At 41.7% G+C, this 19019-nt stretch overlaps 1 protein-coding gene across 5 annotated transcripts in view; it reads left to right on the top strand.

Moving 5' to 3' along the window:
• STARD13 (StAR related lipid transfer domain containing 13) overlaps positions 1-19019 on the top strand; it is a 233929-nt gene that overhangs the window by 126203 nt on the left and 88707 nt on the right. Inside the window, exon 1 of one of the 5 annotated variants that reach the window (XM_032880035.1) lies at positions 8978-9015. The exons of the other annotated variants lie outside the window; for them this stretch is intronic. The gene's annotated coding sequence lies outside the window, so the exon portion shown is untranslated. Of the gene's footprint in view, positions 1-8977; positions 9016-19019 lie in introns of those variants that run through there. 5 annotated transcript variants of the gene reach the window in all.

The following is a 19019-nucleotide window of genomic DNA, read 5'->3' as shown; positions in this document are numbered from 1 at the left end:
TTTCTTTCTTTCTTTCTTTTTTTAAAAACCTTGCATCATTTATATCTTTCTCAGCCTATTGTGGGCACAGTTACTCTTGCTCCCTATGATTTCATTTTTTCTGTCTTTAATACAGCTTCCCAATGCACAGTTGACTTTTTGCTGGTGAGAAATTTCCCCCTATTTCTCTTTCTCTCTCTCGTTTTTTTTTTCCCTATAGGTAATGTAAGCCAGAAGTTTGTAACTTTTGGAATTGTACAAGTACCAAAATCCTGTATGTATGGTGAAACATCCACATAGATAACACGGTGCTGACAATTTGAAGCCGTAGGTGATGGGGAATTAAGTTCTTATCATTTGAATTCCATGTACAGCTGTCATTACTCCTCCAGTTCATTTTGAGAGTCCTCGTGCTGCAGATAACGCTGTCAGATTTTTTTTATGAAATCTTTTTAGATAAAGAAAGCTCACAAAATCAGGGTCAGTGATCCAAGCAGCCAAGCCCATTACCCTGATTTGCTTCCCAAAAGAAGAATATTATCAGAGGTGGGGGTAGGTTGCTTCAATCGAAAAACCTGATGGCTTCACAGAACTTTCCATTTTAAACAATATTTGCTGAAAACAAAGTGAAATTTTGTAATTTTACAATGAAAGGTAACATTCTTCTCCAGAAAAAGAAAGGAGATTAAGTATAATAGACGTTATGTGATAGATTGTTCTACCTATTGAGGAATGTTAAATGCTGGAAAAGGGATTTGTGGAGAGTTTGTTTTTAGAGCACAATATAAACATGGGTTTGTTTGGTTTTCGACATTACCTGGAATGTTTGCTGCTGAAGTTGTGTTAGAGGAATACTCAGCATCCTGAGAACCTGAAAACCACAAGCTGCAACTTGAAAATGGGTTCCATGATACTAGAGACTGTGGGAAGTCCCAAAGCCCTGATTGTGCACACCACACCTGCCCGTACGTGTCCGTGGGACCCCTGCAGATGAGTGCATGTCCCTGCTCGCTTCTGCTCTCAGCGCATGTGCAGTGTGAGCAACCGGAGAGGCAAATCTGGAAATTTGCCATTTCCATTGCCATAAGGAATACTAACTCAACAATAGAACGTGGTATTTACTTTCATCTTAAATTGGAGTAGAAAAGAGGCAGACATACTCCACATACCTGTGTGCATGCTAGAGGGACAGTCAGTCACCTGAAACAAGTCAAGGAATTGATTTCTACTCAATTAATTGTTTCATTTATGAGTCCACATAGTTATTCATTTATCCATCCATTCTACTGTGCTGCTCAGGATATAGAACTGTTAGAGAAGAACAGGAAGGACAGGTCTCTCAGCCTCAGGTGGACGTATGATGCACAGAGAAGGGCATTGGGTGTCTCTGACTCCGTTTTGGAGCCTTGCTTCTTTCTGTCTTGGTCCGGCCTCCCTCTTACCTGACTTTTGACTAAAATTAACCAATACTTGGGTTCCATTGGATTGAGCTGGTAGCTTTATTTGTTCATTTGAAGATCACCAAGACATATGGTGAAGTAAATAAAATAAGGCTTTGAGTAATACATCTAATATGATTCTGTTTATATAAAAAGAATTACCTAGTGGGTGTGCAACATGGGTGTATATGTACATACGTGTGTAGACATATATAGGTGTTTTACTGTATAAAATATGTGCATATATATGTGTATGTTAGGTTATATATACATAAAGATATCTATATCTGTAAAGTTTGGAAGATAGACACTAAACTGTTAATAGTGATAACCTCTAGGGAGGGAAGCAGAATTAGGAGTTGTAAATAAAAATGGACATTTGTTTGAATTTTTCAGTGAGCAATAGTTGGTGTAATTAAAATTATTTTAAAGAAAAGTGTTTTAAAGGTTTTTTGAGTTATTAAAATGTGTTAGATATTCATTGATTGCTTTGTAAAGATAACAAATTAATTCATTAAAAAATGAATGAACCCATGTTACAGGATGAGAACTATATTTTCATATTTATAATTCTGTCCATAAGACAAATAATGTGTAGTACCTTTCTGGGTTTTTTTTGTAATTCCTTTTTTGCCAAGAAATTGGTGAATTTTTTAGAATCCAATATCTAAAGCAGATGTGATCAAAATAAACATCTTTGTCCTGGGCTCTTTGGTCAGGCAAACTTGGGAACTTCTGTTGATCTTCTTAAATGTCTTACAGATTCCATGTCTTGTGCTGCCTTTATTGGTAAATAAAGTGATCACATTAGTCATGCACAATTGTTAGGTTCTTTTTGCTAGATAATAGTAGCCAAAGAAGAAATTTTGAAGCAAAAGAGGATCATCCATTCTCCCAAAAATCTCATAATCAAGTCCTATCAGTAACCAAACATAGGACCAGATTCTGCCAGATGTATAGACATTTCTTAATGTCTTTAAGACCTCTTTAAGACATTTCTTAAACAACATACGTAATTCGCATAACTTGTGTACATGTTGGAGTCCCAGCGTTTCGCTTTCCTTTTATATGCTTCAACCACAGCCTTACATAAAGAGTGAAGAGAGCCTTGAGGCAAACACCTAGACTCCAAAAATAGATTCTGTCATCTTTGTAGCCAGCTTCAGACGAGCAGGACTCCCCAGGAATCTTGGCTAAGTGAACTGCAACGATTACATTGGTCATGGATACCTCTTACGTTCTTTTTGGTAGGTAGTGGTAGACAAATAAGTACTTTTGGGGCAAAAGAAGGTCATCTGTTCTCCCCAGAACCTTACAACCAACCCATATGGATAACACATGTAGAACTGTTTCAGATTTAGGCCGGGGCACTCTCACCAGAGATCTGGGTCAAGGCCTAATCAGATTTCGCACTGCGACACTTTGAGCCAGTCCATATTTCTTGCATACCTTAATTCCGCCAAGCACACTAGTCAACGGTAACAGTTTTCACAAGTTGAAACCTCCTTTTGACACTCCGAATGCTAATCGGAGATTGTTGATGGAGAGGTGGTGCCAGCCGGGCTGATCTCAGCAGATTCTCAAGTGCAGGCTCCCTCTTTAGAATACCAGCTAGACCGTTTCAGACTCGGAATGCTTGATTAGATGCTAGCAGCACCTGGCTCTAGCTGAACCCAAGCAGCACATACATAACTTGGCAGCATATATGCTCAAGTATTTTAGACTAAATGACGAGTACTGCAATTACCTATTCTTACAGAGAGTTCTGTTTCTTGAATTGAGATTAATCATATTCAGCTCTATACGTGTAGTCGCAATCACCTATATTTTAAAAATTCTAACTATGGAGTAGTAAGTAATGCGTGTTAAATGTTTATGCCAAGCTCCATTCCCAGCATTTTACACGTATTAACACACTTAGTCTTCCTAACCCCGAGAGGAGTATTATTATTTTCCATTTAACAAAGAGGAATCTCAAGCAACCTGCCCAAACTCACGCAGCTTGTATCTGGCAGGGTCCAGATGAGAACCCAGGTATCTGGAACATAAAAGGCAGTTTTTTCACTGCATTAAAGAAAGAACGCACTCTTATCCGTGAAGCCATTGTGCTCTTACCAGCTGCGAAAGACTGCTCTGAATTTGCCTGGGCACAGATTCTATGTGTCAGCCATGTTGTCTACACGTTGTTAGTCTGAATAGCGCTTGCCTTGATGTGCAGTGTTCCTCCGCGGGGTCCCGGGTTCCTCAGTAGGTTTTCCTCTCTACGGAGCTGACAAGAAACATCTAATAGTCAGGCCTGGCTCTCTGCAAGAAAGAAAAAATCCCCAAGGAGCCTCTTGGATCCTTCCCGCAGCACCCTGTCAAACCACAGGAGGCTGCTCTAGAGCCCAGGGCTTGCAGGGCAATATTTGCATCCCTTCTCTGAGGCTGGCCTCTATTCATTCTTTCTTTCTTCCTTTCTTTCTTTCTTTCTTTCTTTCTTTCTTTCTTTCTTTCTTTCTTTCTTTCTTTCTTCCTTTCAAGATGTTTTATCTCTGCTGAGAATGAGCTTCCATATGTAAACCTCCAGGGCTATAAGCCTGGTTTCTGCTGTCCCAGGGCTGATTAGAAGAAAGGGGATTGAGGGAGCTTAATCACATGATTTGTGAAATAGCACTTAATCTGACTCTTCACCTTTGCCCTACTCTGTAACAGGGTCCCTGAGTTTAGAGCCTATACTCTGACATTTCCATAAACAATATATCTTGCACCTTCTCCATGTGTTGAGGAGAGAATGGGACCAAGGGCTCTCAGATCTAGCTGCTCCTGAAACGGACAGAGTCAATCCACTGTATGTAGGCCCTCCCTTTCCTTGAATCTTTTATTAAACCTTCCTCCTCTTTGTTAGCCCTAAGTTAGCTTTGTAAGCACTTGGCTTTGCTCTCCTCTCTGCCAAGCATTACTTCATCTAGTTCCTGTTTCTTGTTTGTTTTTTGTGATCATTTTAGTGTTGCTTTTTTTCATCACAACAAGTGTAGTCCTTAATCCACATTACCTATTTCCCCCATCCCCCACCTACCTCCCCTTTTATAACCATCATTTTGTTCTCTGCGGTTAAGAGTCTGTTTCTTGGCTTGTCCCTCTGTCTCTTTTTCCCCTTTGCTCATTTGCTTTGTTTATTAAGTTACACATATGAGTAAGATCATATGGTATGTGTCTTTCTGTGACTAATGTATTTTGTTTAGCTTGATACTCTCTAGCTCCATCCATGTTGCTGTGAATAGCAAGGTTTCATTCTTTTTTATGGCTGGATAGTATTCCATTGTATATATACACAACATATCTTCTTTATCCATTTATCAGTTGATGGACACCTGGGCTGCTTCCCTAGATGGTTATTGTAGATAATGCTGCAATAAACATAGGGGTGCATATATCCCTTTGAATCAGTGTTTTTGTATCTTGGGGGTAAAATACCCAGTAGCGTGATTCCTGGATTGTAAGGTAGTTCTATTTTTTTTTTTAAAGACATTATTTATTTATTTGACAGAGATCACAAGTAGGCAGAGGGGCAGGCAGAGAGAGAGGGGGAACCAGGCTCCCTGCTGAGAAGAGAGCCCAATGCGGGGCTCAATCCAAGGACCCTGAGATCATGATCTGAGCCGAAGGCAGGGGCTTAATCCACTGAGCCACCCAGGCATCCCCTATTTTTAATTTTTTGAGGAACCTCCGTACTGTTTTCCACAGTGGCTGCACCAATTTGCATTCCCACCAATACTGTACAAGGGTTCCTTTCTCCACATCATTGACAATGTTTATTGTTTCTTGTGTTTTTGACTTTAACCATTCTGACAGGGGTGAGGTGATATCGCATTGTGGTTTTGATTTGTATTTCAGTATATTAGTCCCAGTTATTACTGCTGTGCTTGGTTTATGAATTTGTACTGCACTTATACCTGGATGTAGATGTGGCTTGTGATGCAGAACTGACTTCTTATGCTCAGGGTTTCATAAGAGTGGGAAGCTTCAGATGCCAGATCATTTGCTTTGCCATCTGGTATAAACCTGAAGAGTATTTTGGTCCCAAACATGGGTGGCGTTCCTTTCTCAAGTACTGATTTGCCCAGGCATATGGATATTGGGCTTCTGACCATCAAAATGGTCAGAGCTGAGTTAGCCAGGCTTCTGGCACCTTTGAGTTGGTGGTTGTGGACAAAGCTGCCACATCACTTTAGGTAGGTTGTCCACTGCACAACTCTAGGTTGTCCTGGTTCTGGGGAAGCCAGGTGCCAATGTGGGAGTAGACTCTGAACACTGAGGTCCCTTCCCAATGCTTATTCCACTCCCCAGTATTTTCCTTCCTCTGCCATGGTTAAGCACTGGCAATCTGGTACCTATCACCAGTACTCCACAATGGCTTTCTTGTAGCTGCATATCTATTTTAAATGGCTGTATAGTATTTCATTATATGACTATACCATCATTTATTTGTAAGTTCCTTGTTGGTGGGCATTATGGAATTTTCAATCCTTTGCAATGACAAATAATGCTGAAATAAAAATGTGAATATGTTTGTACATGTCTGCAAATATCTCCAGGAAAAATTCCTCCAGGTAGGATTTTCTTTGACTCATCTCCCTTGACAATCATATCTAAGCAGTTGCTGCTGGTACTTTTCCTTTTTTTTACCTTCATCCTCCAAGTTCAAACCTTTATGACATCTTGCTTAAAATTATTGCAGTAGCCTCCTACTTGGGTCAGTCTACCTACTGTCTCCTTTATAATCCATTCTAAATATGGTTACTAGACCTCACTGCTCAGATTATGTTACACCTGTGTTCCAAAACCTCCCAGGGTTCATGATTGCTGATTGCACTCAGTATTAACCCCCCACCCCAATCCCCACCCCTAGCATTCAAGGCCACACCACGGTATATGGTTCCAGCCAGCCTTTGGAGTCTTGTCCCCCATAATTCCCCCATTGCCTGTGCTTCAGCAGAATCAGCTACCTTGCTGTTTCCTGAGCTTGTCTTACCTCTTGTCTCTTTCTGTGCCCTAGAGCTCATTTTTCTACTCTAGGCATGTCCTTCTCTTTCAAGTGTCCTCCCTCGTCTCTGCCTGTGCAAATCCTTTCCAAACTTTAATGCAACCACCCTAGTCATAGTTTTCTGGATTTTCCCACTCCCCAACCTAGATGTGATCCTTCCCCTTCAAAGCCCAGCTGTGCTCTTTCTATCTATCCCCTGCTGGCCTCAGATCCTGTTTTTGATTGTAATCTTTTGTGCTGGTGGAAACCAGTGGTAGCTGGAGAGCTGGAAGCATGCATCCTCTGACATGTCTAGTGAGTGCATTGTATAGATAGGACATTAAAAATATATTTATTAGCTTGGATCTTTGTAATTTGTAAGTTCCCTTAGCACAAATTAGCATTGCCATCAGCTTGTGGGGAAGAGAGATCATACACCTGAAACCATGAATATGAAAGTAGATTACCTTTCCAATGTGTTTAGTCAAAATAGAAACGCATTGACAGTGAGGTGGCATTCAGGATAGGAACAGGAGCCCATCACATCTGCCTTTCCTTCTCCTGGGGTCCACTGCTGCCCCTTCATAGCCCACACCGAGTAGGGTCCCACTAGACTTGGAAGGGTGACTTCTTACCAGCCACAGCAAGCAAGGACTCGCATCCCCATTTAGAAGGAATTTCCCCTAACAATCCAGGTACTTTCATTAAGGGGATGTTTGCAAACATCCTGGCTCCTGACTCGCACTCATTGTCAGTAGGATGACATTCTCAAGAGAGGAAGTGGGAGGCAGGGGAGTTGCTAGGGCAAGTTACAAAGTGGGACCAGGTCAGGTCAGAGGTCCCTTAACAAATTCTCCTCTCCTTTCAGTGACCCAGAAAGCCCCCACCTCACATTTGAGGACACCAGAAGGACTTAGGTAGTCTCCCCCTAGAAGTGCTGATTCCCTACTTTCAAGCTCAGGCTTGTCATAATACCCATAATGCTCCCTTGGAGGAGGTATCTCTCACTAGTTCAAGTTCTCATTCATTCACTTACTCAACGAATGCCCATTGTGTATGTCTCTGCCCTTTAAGGGGCTTACGGACTGATGGAAGGTAACGATTCCAGGATTCTTTTGCGAGGATGTGGAAAGAGAACCAAGGTTTCAGACTTTTACTCCTCAACTCCAGTCTGACCTATGCTTACTGCGAAGTCTCTCTCAATGAAGAGTTCAAATATTCAAAGTCGGAGCTCATGTTATCCTTAGCCTGCACTTTATACCCCACACATTATTCCCAGAATCCTCTTGTCTCCAGTGCTCTTTATCACAGGCTGGTATTTATTTTGGTACCATCCTTTGCCAGATTAAATATTTATGCTTATTTAATATTCTCTCTGTTGCTGAAAAGAACAATCCCAACATTGAATAATAACAGTAAAATACTTTATTATCTTAATTTAATACTTCAATCACCTAGGAGGTGTCCAGAGTGTACTCTGTGCCTTTCCTCTTCAAGGACACTGTCCAAGGAACAAAACTGAGACTTGAGTCTAGACCTGTTGATTCTGGATCCCATTGCAGTCTTCATATCCTTATTTTAGTAAGACTCACATAACCTATTTGCTCTAAATGTGCACCTTCTCCACCCGATAAAGTTTGATTACTGTTGACTGTGCAGAATACATCACTCTAAAAATTCATCCTCTGGTGAATGTGTGACACCAGTATATTCTGTAAGTCAGAATATACTGATTTACAGAATATACTGGTGTCACACATTCAGCTGTCCTACTCTACTTGCTAGAGACAACCTTCTCTCAGCTAGAACCTTCTCTCAGCTAGAACCTGAAGTGCATCTCATATATTCTCTAGATTAACCAAGTTAATCTGATAGTATAAATACTACCAAATCCTATTGCTTAGGACATAAGGTCATCTGAATATGTGTTTTAGATTAGAAATTATTTTATAATGTACTATTTTGGCATTTTCTTCTTGGAATCGGTTTTCACAATTTTAATATGTTAAATATTCCATCGTGTGTGTGTGTGTGTCTGTTACAGTCATGGGCATCTTCTTTTGAGTCTCATTAGGCATAGGAAAGCATAAGTCTGCTTTAACAATGCTTCCTCTGGTCCTGTGAAGTTTTCAGGCTAACTTAAAATGGGATTTGTTATATAACAGACATGCTGGGCATTGGTGTGGGGGGAGGGGGCCCAGGAGAGGATCGCCCCCTTGGTTTGTGACAGCCTGGCAGGTTTTTCCTCTAGTATGTGCCATAGCTGCAGAGCCAGATTTAAGAGAGAGGATTTATAGGAAATCCAGCTGTGAGTTTTCGTTTTCTCTCTCAGAGCTGGAGGCGGGGCCAAAACCAACCTCAAACCAGGCACACCATTGATCAGGCTAGAATGATGTGGAACAGTCTCACAGACAGCAGCTAAGCACAGAGGAAATATTAGCTGGCAGAGATAACGAAGAGGAAACACTCAGTGACAGATGCACCATCTGTCAGTTTCGGGGGAGCAGTTTTCAAGAAAACAGAAAATGAAATGAAGAAGACAGTGGCTTTGCTTCAAAAGTACAGCCCAGCCTAAGGACATTTTTCAACAAAGTAAGTTTGTATTCCATAGGGAAGGAGGTGGTGGAGGGTAAGAGAACAGTAACTTCCTATTTGCACTGTGAGTTGTGTTACCGATATGTAAAGTTTTCTTTGTTGTGTATTTGTTCGTCGGAAGGACATTCTTTTAACAAGTACTTGACTTAAAATTTAAAGCAGTGCTTCTCATGTTGACTACTCACTTGAAAAACATTTGAAAGCTACAATAAGATTTGTTTTATTTAACCTGAGAAAAATGTCTTTATCTCAGTTACACTATAGATACTGACCTACGACTTTTTTTTCCTGATTTTTCTGAAATAAAAGCAAAATAATTTGTTATCTTTCTCCAAAGGCAGTTTAGTGAGAAAAATGCCCATCTCTCAGATTTAAGGGGCTGGCAGAAAGTGCCATTTATTGGATGTTTAATTCCATGGGGTCGGTTACATAAATAGCCGTGAATATGACCTAGACTTCTACATGCCTTCCAGATCATTGAATTGTGTTGACATTGTTTTTAAAGGAAGCTGCTTCTGGATCTTTTAGCTTGTCTTTCTCACAAAGCCGTCCACCCTTTTCCAGAACACAAGCTGCCATACCGAACAGCCCTGTTACTTAGGGTTACTGTGTCTTTTTGAAACGTTTTAGTTTTAAAACAAAGTTGGACTTGTGCTGTCTGTTGTTAAGTGTTCAAGTGGTTTTTCATTTGATGTCCCATGTCTCGTGCTACATTCGGCTGGGATCTGTGTAAGTCCAAAGGGATCTTAAAGAGTGATTTGGAATGATAAGCTTATATGAACGATAGCAAAGTTTTGAGGGGATCACAGGAGCCCCCCTGTTGGAAAAAGGCGATTCTCTTACCTTTTCACAGGCAAGAGGGGGCTTACGATGATGCATCGGCATTAGCAGCCTGTCTAGTCCAAACCAGAAGTAGAAGCACTGGCTGTAAACTCGCCAAAGCAGAAACCACTCAGTGTTATGGCCCAATATGGATGTCAGAACTCTGTAGCATGTGTGGGAAAATGGCTGCAGTCCAACGTCTGGAATCATTTATCTTCTGGTGGAGTCTAGAAGACAACTGTTGTATGCGTTTTACAGAGATCCCCGCTGATTGATTTCATTTACATAGAGCAAGCACGGTGACTGATGGGGGGGACGACGGCAAGGCAGGGAGAAGTATTGATCTATTTCTGCTCTGCCTGACATCCTCGTCTCATTAGTGTTCTTGGCACCTCTGAATGAGATTGTGCCGTTACTTACATCCATATGGTTTCTACCGGGCCCTTTCCACACGTTCCGTAATAAATGCCACATATATGTCTTTTCTTATTGAGGAAGTCATAAACTGAAGGTTGAGCGTTTTGTCTCGCTGTCTTTTCGGAGCTTAACCTGTTTCCTATAGTCTAGATTTGAAGAATGAGAGGCAGAAAGTGCTCGGAGGCAGGGTTCCTGACACGGACTCGGTACCGCTTTTGCAACCATTGAGAGATGTACTCAGGATACACTGAGAAATTCTGGAACGTGCTCTTCTTGCTGTTTAAACCCGTATCGGCATGTGAGGGGGGTCAGCTGTTGGCCAGCCGGTGTCTTCTGTCTGAGTTCAACTCACATGGGCTGACATACGCTGACATGTGATGGGGTAACATCCAAATCTGTGTGCTGAACGCGTGAAAGAATATTTGCCAATTTCTGACAGTACCCGTGTCAGACCTCGTGAAGACATCTTTAATTTATTGCAGGGACCAAGATAACAGTTAAAAGCTTTGGATTTCAGCCACTACCCTTCTGCCACCTAACTTGGTGACCTAGAGGAAGATAACTAACCTTTTAATAAAACTGTTCCGCTGCTTAAAATGTCTCCCAGAGATGTTTTAAATGTCAGTCAGATATTTATAATGTATCTTGTGCTGTTAAATTTTAGTATTTATGTCGTTTATGAAGTTGCCTTCGTTTTCTTATACAGAACTACGCTATACTTAAAAAGCCAAAAAAAACTCTGGGTCGCTAAAAACAAAATTCAGCAATCTCATGTAGTAGTACTTTTGTTTGCAGAAGCCTTCTGGCATTGTGGAATACCAGTCATTTCCTCAAACAGATAGAAGTTTTAGAAGTTGGGTTACAGTTGGTGCAATTCTGCTTTGATTTAGTATGATTAAACATACATATATTTTTAAAATTTCCAACATATAGAAAATGGATGATAGTGCAAATTCGGGTACCTAATATTTCTTACATTTGATATATCTATAGATGTCATATTGCAATAAATACATGCTAATATATATGCTTATCTTCCTATAAGATACATATATGTGTTTATATGTGAGAGAGAAAGAGAGAATCCAAAACCCAAAATATTTCCAAAATATTATAAAAACAACAGTGTATAAAATATTAAAAGTAAAAGGTAGAAGCAACTAGTGTATTTCCATTTTAAACCGTTTTCATTTTAAGTGATAAACACGATAGCTGCTTAGTATAATACTAAGGATATCAGAAGTCAGAAGTCAGATCTGCCAATATCAGCTGTCGGTACCACTATGCTCCCAAAGAAACCATCCCCAGGGGCACCATTTACTGAATTATGAAGCATGGCTACCCTATGAGCCACCCCATTCAGCTGTGTGACCTTGGGCCAGTCACTTAATGCCACTGATTCACAGTTCCTCTTTGGCAGTATGGGTAAGGATGTATACCTTATCCTGCTGAGCTGTTGTTAAGGTCACATGACATAAAAATGTACATGATAATGCTTTGAAAACTTTTATTAAAGTCACTAATTGCTTCCTGAAATATTCCCTTTTTTCCTTGTCTTAACAAATCCTGCCCATGATTCAAGGGCTTCTCTTAACCCTTTTCTGATCTCCTTAAGGGTGTTTTTTCTCTCTCTTTTGAACCACTAGAGCCCTTTTTGGAAGGACTAACCAATTTGCCAGTCATGTCCCTCCCTCTTGCCCTCCATTTTCCCCTGCTTTTCCATGTGCTTTCATGTCTCCACACCTTGCTTGTTTCAATCCCCAGGCTCTGCTGAATGTTTTCTCTGTACTTCATATCATTCTCTTCATCCTCCAAAGCCACCTAAAACATTACTAGTCTTCAAAGCCTTACCCAGTATTTTTCCTCATAGAGTCAAGTCAAGAAACCATGAACTTCATTCATGGTCCCATAGGATAAACTTGTAATCAAGTTCTTATCTTGTTCTACCAGGTTTTTTATTTATATTCCTCTGTCCCTTGGTAGGCTTCTCAAAGACGGGAAGGTGCCATGTTGCTTTGATTCCATAGTGCTTACCATTGTTTTTCATAACTGAACGGTATCCAGGTCATGTTTGTTGAACGAATGAACAAGTCAATTTTTTCACAGCTTTCTGAAAATTTTATCTTGTTTGTGGTACCCCATAATCACATAAACTTTGGGACAGAATCCAAGTACCCATTTATTTATCTGGAATAATATGACCATCATAGTATATGTAATAGCATACAGACCAATTTAGGCTGGGAACCGGAGACCCCAATGACAGAAGCCCTATATGTAATCACCAGTAAATAAGTGGTTACCCTACATAGTCATATCTGAGTCCTACTAATTACACTTAGCTAGCTGAAGATTAAAACTATCAACTGTGTCTGTTTGGAAAGATCTTTGATGTATCTGTGGCTAGATAATGTGATTGTTGCTGTTGTTGTTTTCAGATTTTATTTATTTTTCTTAGAGGGAGTGGGCAGGGGAAGGAGCAGAGGGAGAGGGATAAGCAGCCTCCTCACTCAGCACGGAGCCCTATGTGGGCTCGATCTCACAACGCTGAGATCGTGACCTGAGCCAAAATTAAAAGTTGGACCTTAACCAACTGAGCCATCCAGGTGCCCCGCTAAACATGTTTTAAAAAGAAAATCTAAGCATTTTTTTGAAAAGCGGTTTGGCAGTATTTACTGAGACCCCCTGATCCAGTAATTTCCCATCTAGGGAATTATACTAAAGAAGTGGTGAACAAAATAAAAGAATGTAGACAACCCTTTCTGAACCAAGATGTTTAACATGATATTATTCATAAATAATAGGAAAAAATGGCAAATAAGTGACCAGCATTATTTTAATAATCCAAACAAAGTTTTTCATAATCTAGAGGTTGCCTGATCAATTATACACTAATTGAACTGACCTAAGGGCAGCCTTTTTTAGATGCCTTACAAAGAACCAGGGACATACCTAGAGTACAATCAAGTTTAACAGCTTCATGTCAGGCTTCTAATTTTCTGCCCTCCCTTTTTTAAATTTAGAAAATGTTGAACATATGGTAACCTTTGAGGCCAAAGTTTGAAAACTCTTTGAGGGAACAATAATCCTAGCATCAAGGCTTGTGTACCCATTTCCATGAAAAAATAGACTATCACTGAGAGATGGAAATCTAACTAGTTTAATTTTGTCTCAAATTAAGGTTAAAAACAGTTAATTTTGTCTCAAATTAAGGTTAAAAACTTGAGCTCACTTGTGAAATGATTATGAAGAAAACTATGTAAATTGTGGAAGCTTTTTATAATCCCCTATTTAATCCCCTTTTACATGGAGTAATTGGTGGAGGGAAAGCCATTTTATCATAATAGTTTCTGCAAGTTATATCAGGATACACCAGAGGAATACTGGAAATAATCTATCAAATCAGGGTCATGTGGTTCGTTGAATACTGAACTGAGTTGGAAGCTCCACTCTGTTTACAGCCTCTTTGATAAATGGGTCAAGGGCCTCACCACTGAGATATATCGTCTATCACCAACTTCTTTGTTCAAGAGAGGAGGTTTTCTCTTTTCAGGTCTTGGAAAGTGCCACTCCCCAAAGCTCTCAGTAAAGAGATTGGAGCAAAGGACTTCCTCAGTACGCCTGTGCATCTCGGCTTAAAAGGGTAGAGAAGCAGGTGCCGTCTTTAAAGACTTCTCTCAGTGGTCCTGTTTGGGATGCTGCAGAATGAGTGTGAGACTTCCCTTGCTTCAGAAAGTTCACTGTTTTTATGGCAAGGGAATGCCCAGTTCAAAAATGAATACAAACCCAGTGACGAATAGACAACTCCACGTAGCCCCAAACGGGCTGCAACCAAGCCAGCTTGCAGTGTCGGTGCATCAGGCTGTGGGTAGAGGGAGCAGGAGAAAGTGGAGTCCTGCACGGTTTATCCCACAGAAAACCTGGGTCTTCATCCTTAGGAAAGCTCCTTGAAGTGGCCTTGTTCCCATGAGGCTGTGGAAGCCTGAGGAGGAGTGTCTTCACAGGGCGGGTGTGGTGGCTTACACCTTGCCGGTGGCTTCCCTGAACAGAAATAGACAGCACAAGGGTGCAGGTGGTCAGTTATGTAACTTGAGCTGAGCCAAGCTGATTACCTGACCTAGAAGTCAATGAGAGAGCAAGCTGCTAGCCAGAGGAGGACTCAAAATCCTGCAGCCCGGATAGCCCTTCCAGGATACTAAGGAAGAGTGTAAGTGCCGTCAGCAAACCAGAGGGGAAGGAGTTCAAGGGGCACAGACTGTTAACCTTGAACGTCTGCAGAGGGCCCTTGCAGGAGACCTATGGATTCTGCAGTAGGCAAAGAACAAGAAGACCCTGTCTGACTTTGTTACTCACGGGTCTAGAATTTAAACTCGCTCTACTGTCTCAGCCAAGATTGTGCTATAAAAGCTTCTTGGAATTACTGGTTCTCTACTTTCCATAAGAAAACAATGATTTAGAACAATCTCCTGAGAATGACTGTTCTTTCCATATGTGCTTATTATCCTGCCTACTGGACCACTTGTACTGGGCCTGGCCAGTGACTGGCTGTGTACATTACGGGGACAGGCCTGGGGAGGAGAAACCAGCAAGCAGATGAGACAGTTTCTTAAATTAACTCCGGATTACCCCATGAAAAGCACCCTTATGTAACACAGAGGCATCCTGACTGGTGTTCTTTTAGGCCTCGTGAGCGCTTGAATGAACCACAGAGTGGTTAAACAACTGTAGTGAGAGCTCGGCTTAAAGAGAGCCATTTGTGGGGGCACCTGGGTGGCTCAGTGGGTTAAGCCTCTGCCTTCAGCTCAGGTCATGATCCCAGAGTCCTGGGATCGAGCCCCGCATTGGGTTCTCTGCACAGCAGGGAGCCTGCTTCCCTTTCTCTCTACCTGCCTCTCTGCCTACTTGTGATCTCTGTCTGTCAAATAAATAAAATCTTAAAAAAAAAAAAAACCCATTTGTGTTTAGCTCAGGATCAAACTCCTAATTAAGTGACTTCTCTGTGCCAGGCATTCCAGCAGAGGGGAGGAAGACACCTCTATCTTTAGAGTTTATTATTGAAGGCTCCTACTTCATGCTGGTTTAAGCTACAATTTTATTTTTCTTTTTAATCCCACTGACATTCGCTTAATTGGTATTGGCGTATTACTTCTACAAAGGATCTAAATGCTTATCTCTTGACGATCCCCTCGTCTCAAACTCCACAGCTATGGTGGTATCACAGTATTTCATTTCAACAAACGTGTGTCAGTCACTTACCATGTGCAAGGAACTGTGAAAAGGAGCAGACCTATGATGCCTGTTGAGGGATGTCATGGTCCCATCTTGGGGGCAGGTACAGACACAAATCAAGGAAGAGTAACTTTTGTACTAGCTTGAAGCGTGCGGTGCTATGCTATGGAACGCATGTCTAAAATCTCACTGGGAGAATGGGACAGCTTCGTGGATGATAGGACATTTGAGCAGAGCCTGGAAACATCCATAGATTTCAGTAGAGGGCTAAGTAGACAATGCATATTCTGAGACCAAAAAAAATGTATGTCTAAAAACACAAAATATTTAAAGCGTTCAGTGTGTTCAAGAATAAATGAGTGCCCCCCTCTCAGTGTGACTAGACCTTAAGATGTGTTGGGAAATGGGTCTGTAAAGAGAGATTGGGCCTACATCACTGAAGGCTTTTAGATGTCATTTCATAAATCGCACACAGCTGTTGACAGTTTAGGAGGAGAGTAGTGATTTTAGGATGACTATTTTGGTAGAAGGGTGCGTTGGAGAGGAAGCAATTATGCCATTTATTTTAAAGATTTTATTCTTAAGTAATCTCTACACCAAACATTGGGCTTGAACACACATTCCTGAGATAAAGAGCCACATGCTCCACCAACTGAACCAGCCAGGCACTGCAGCAATGATACCATTTATAGGTCCAGTGCAATAATCCATCCATCCACCCACCTGTTCATCCATTCATTCAACAAATGTTGATTGGATACCTGCTGAGCTCCAGACCCAATTTTAGGCAGGAGAGAAACCTCAATAAGCAAAATAACGTTTCCTGGCGTCAGGGACCTTACATTCTAGTGGGGAAGACCAACAGTGAGCAACATAAATAAATAACCGATGCTTATTTTAGTGACAATGAATGAAGACGGTGAATAAAATGAGGAAGGGTACTGTGAATGTGAGCCAGAGGGATTGAACTTTGCAAGGAGGTATCCAGGGAAGGCTTCTTGGAGAAGTGACTATAGAGTGAGGACTTGAAGTGAACAAGAGGTTCCCGGATGTGTGAAGCAAGAGTGTGTCCAACAGAGGAAGCAGAAAAGGCAGAGGCCATGCTGCAGGGTGATCCTGGGCCCCTCATGAGTTGACTTTCCAGTTGAGGCAGGGTTGTGCAAAAGGAAGAGAGAGAGGAGCTATTTCAATGAAAGCATTCCTCTCCTGACTGGTGGGGTTTGGTTAATAAGGACTAAGACAATGATGACTTGGGGGCTTTTACGCTGAATGACTTAGGATGATATATATTTGGTGTTAAAACAGCTTTGGAAGGATAGTCTTGACCTCGTGAAAGGAAGAGATGAGATCAGCTAAGAGTAAGTAGCCTGGGCTTAGGGCTGGAATTCGAAACCAGGGGCAAAGTTTTGGACTAGCTGCCAGGAGGAATAGGAAAAGGACCTTACTGGACATGAGTCCAAGGATTGGCGAATGGTGTTTGTAGCTTCCCTGTGGCCTTGTCTGTCTGTTCAATACATATCTGTTAGTCCTGACTGTGTGAGTGACACTGTGCTGAATGCTGACCGCGTGGAAGTGGGACATGCTCACTGACAGAGAAGAAAGAGAACATCAGTAAATATATAAAGTCTGTTCCTTTATCAGATTGGAGAATGAGGTGGCATAAATATTAAACTTCTTACAATAAGCCTAGTTTTAATACAAAGACATTTTACTGGGCTGATTCTCAAGGGGTCCATTTTTTAAAAAAAACGTTTCTCTCTCCTTTTCTATAGAGTTGACTCCATTACGACCTAATGGACCTATGTGTTCTTCAATAATGAGCGCTGCCTAAGTCTGTCTGTACTACTGAGTTTCTAAGCAGTGTGCTCTTAGGGGCCTCTCACAGGATGTGGACGTGCTGTGAATGGGTGATGGGTCTGCCGAAGATATGCATCCCCTCAGCCCTTGGGCTGGCGGAGCAGGAGCTGGGGCAGCCAAAGGCCTTGTCTGATGACCTTGGCCTTCCAGCAGCCTGATAGTTTATCCCCACGTGCAATACAAATACAGTGTGGGCCATGCCGTGGGGAAGGTGAGGAGGCGTGCTGTCAGACACAGTCCTACAGTATTCCCACTCTGTCCTCATGTTCCCAAGCACAGCAGCCCCACACTGCCTTGAATGCACGGTCCTCTCAGTACCACGCTCTTGAGCAGGGCTTGCCGTTGTATTTGCTTGCATTTTTATAAGCCGTGCACACATTCGCTCTCATCCACTATCTCAAGTCATAAAGACCAAAGTTCATCAACAATTACTTCTATCCCTATTTCAAAGAAGCATCTGGATGATTTTGAATGATTCTAGCTGACTTCTTGTCTGGTCTCAATATGTTTTCATCTTCTGACCTTGTGGATGTGACTGTTACAGGGCTAGGGGTTGGGAAATCTCAGTGTTGTCATTCCTTCTTGGCTACTCCTGCTAGGAATGAATATCATCTTCTCTTCGTGGTATCTCTACAGGAATCTTTCTAAGTTCTTCTCCATTTTGTGAGGGTTAGTTTATTTAAAAGTAAGCCATGTATTCCACATACCCTCTCAATGAGGTATGTATAGACTTCAGTCCATCATGATCTGTGGCAGTACAGAAATGAACGTATACATGAGCTAGCCTGTGCCAGCCCTCTAATACATGTATAGTACAACTAGTTCCTGCCCCAACCCACAGACACCAGGTGCAGGTAGACAGCTTAAGTGAGCGTACCTTGTATCAAATCCCGACATGGAATACTGGCTTAACAATTTATTTCTCAAAATATCTAAATTACCCACCCAAGTGTGACGCAGTCAGTTAAGCAGCCAACTGTTGGTTTCGGCTCAGGTCATGATCTTAGGGCTGTGGGATCTGGGCTAATAAGCTGAGCTAAGCGGGGAGTCTACTTGAGGATCCTCTCCCTCTGCCCCTCCTTCCGCTGTGCTTTTGCATTCTCTCTCTTTCTCAAATAAATAAATAATCTTAAAAACTTAAATAAAGTGTTTAAACACAGAAAGAAATTTCAAACATACTCATCTACAGCTTGTTTTGGAGATCATTGCCCTCATGTCCTAAAATACCCATTGCTTCCCTCCTTCACCTAATGATAAAAGCTGCTGTTATTATAGGCTTCTCTTCTGCCAACCACAGTACAGGTATCATTGGCCCATTTCATCCTCACTGCCACCCTTTGAAGGAGGGTGAGTATCTCCATTTTACAGATGAGAAAACTGAGGAGGCTCAGAGAGCTTCCTTAACTTATCCAAAGTGGCACTGCATATAAGAAATAGATTTGAGACACAAGCTCTTTTCAGTCTTAATTACTGCCTTCCTTCTTTTAGGGTCTGGGGTAATTTCCCTCCTTGTGTCTGAGGAACTTAGTCCCCCAAACTACCGAATTTTGAGTTCTCAGGACACTCTTCACAATAATACACTTGTGGGTGCCGCAAGTCTGGTTCCTGCCTTAAATGTAGCCCCACGATGTCTGGTTTGTATCCACGCCACAGATCTGGTTGCTATGGCATCCCTC

The sequence above is a fragment of the Lontra canadensis genome, unplaced genomic scaffold (assembly GCF_010015895.1).
Source record: "Lontra canadensis isolate GAN:19392208 unplaced genomic scaffold, GSC_riverotter_1.0 scaffold67, whole genome shotgun sequence".
In the NCBI taxonomy this organism is placed as follows: domain Eukaryota; kingdom Metazoa; phylum Chordata; class Mammalia; order Carnivora; family Mustelidae; genus Lontra; species Lontra canadensis.
The sequence above is the reverse complement of the archived record's forward strand: the minus strand, read 5'-3'. Positions and strand labels throughout refer to the sequence as shown.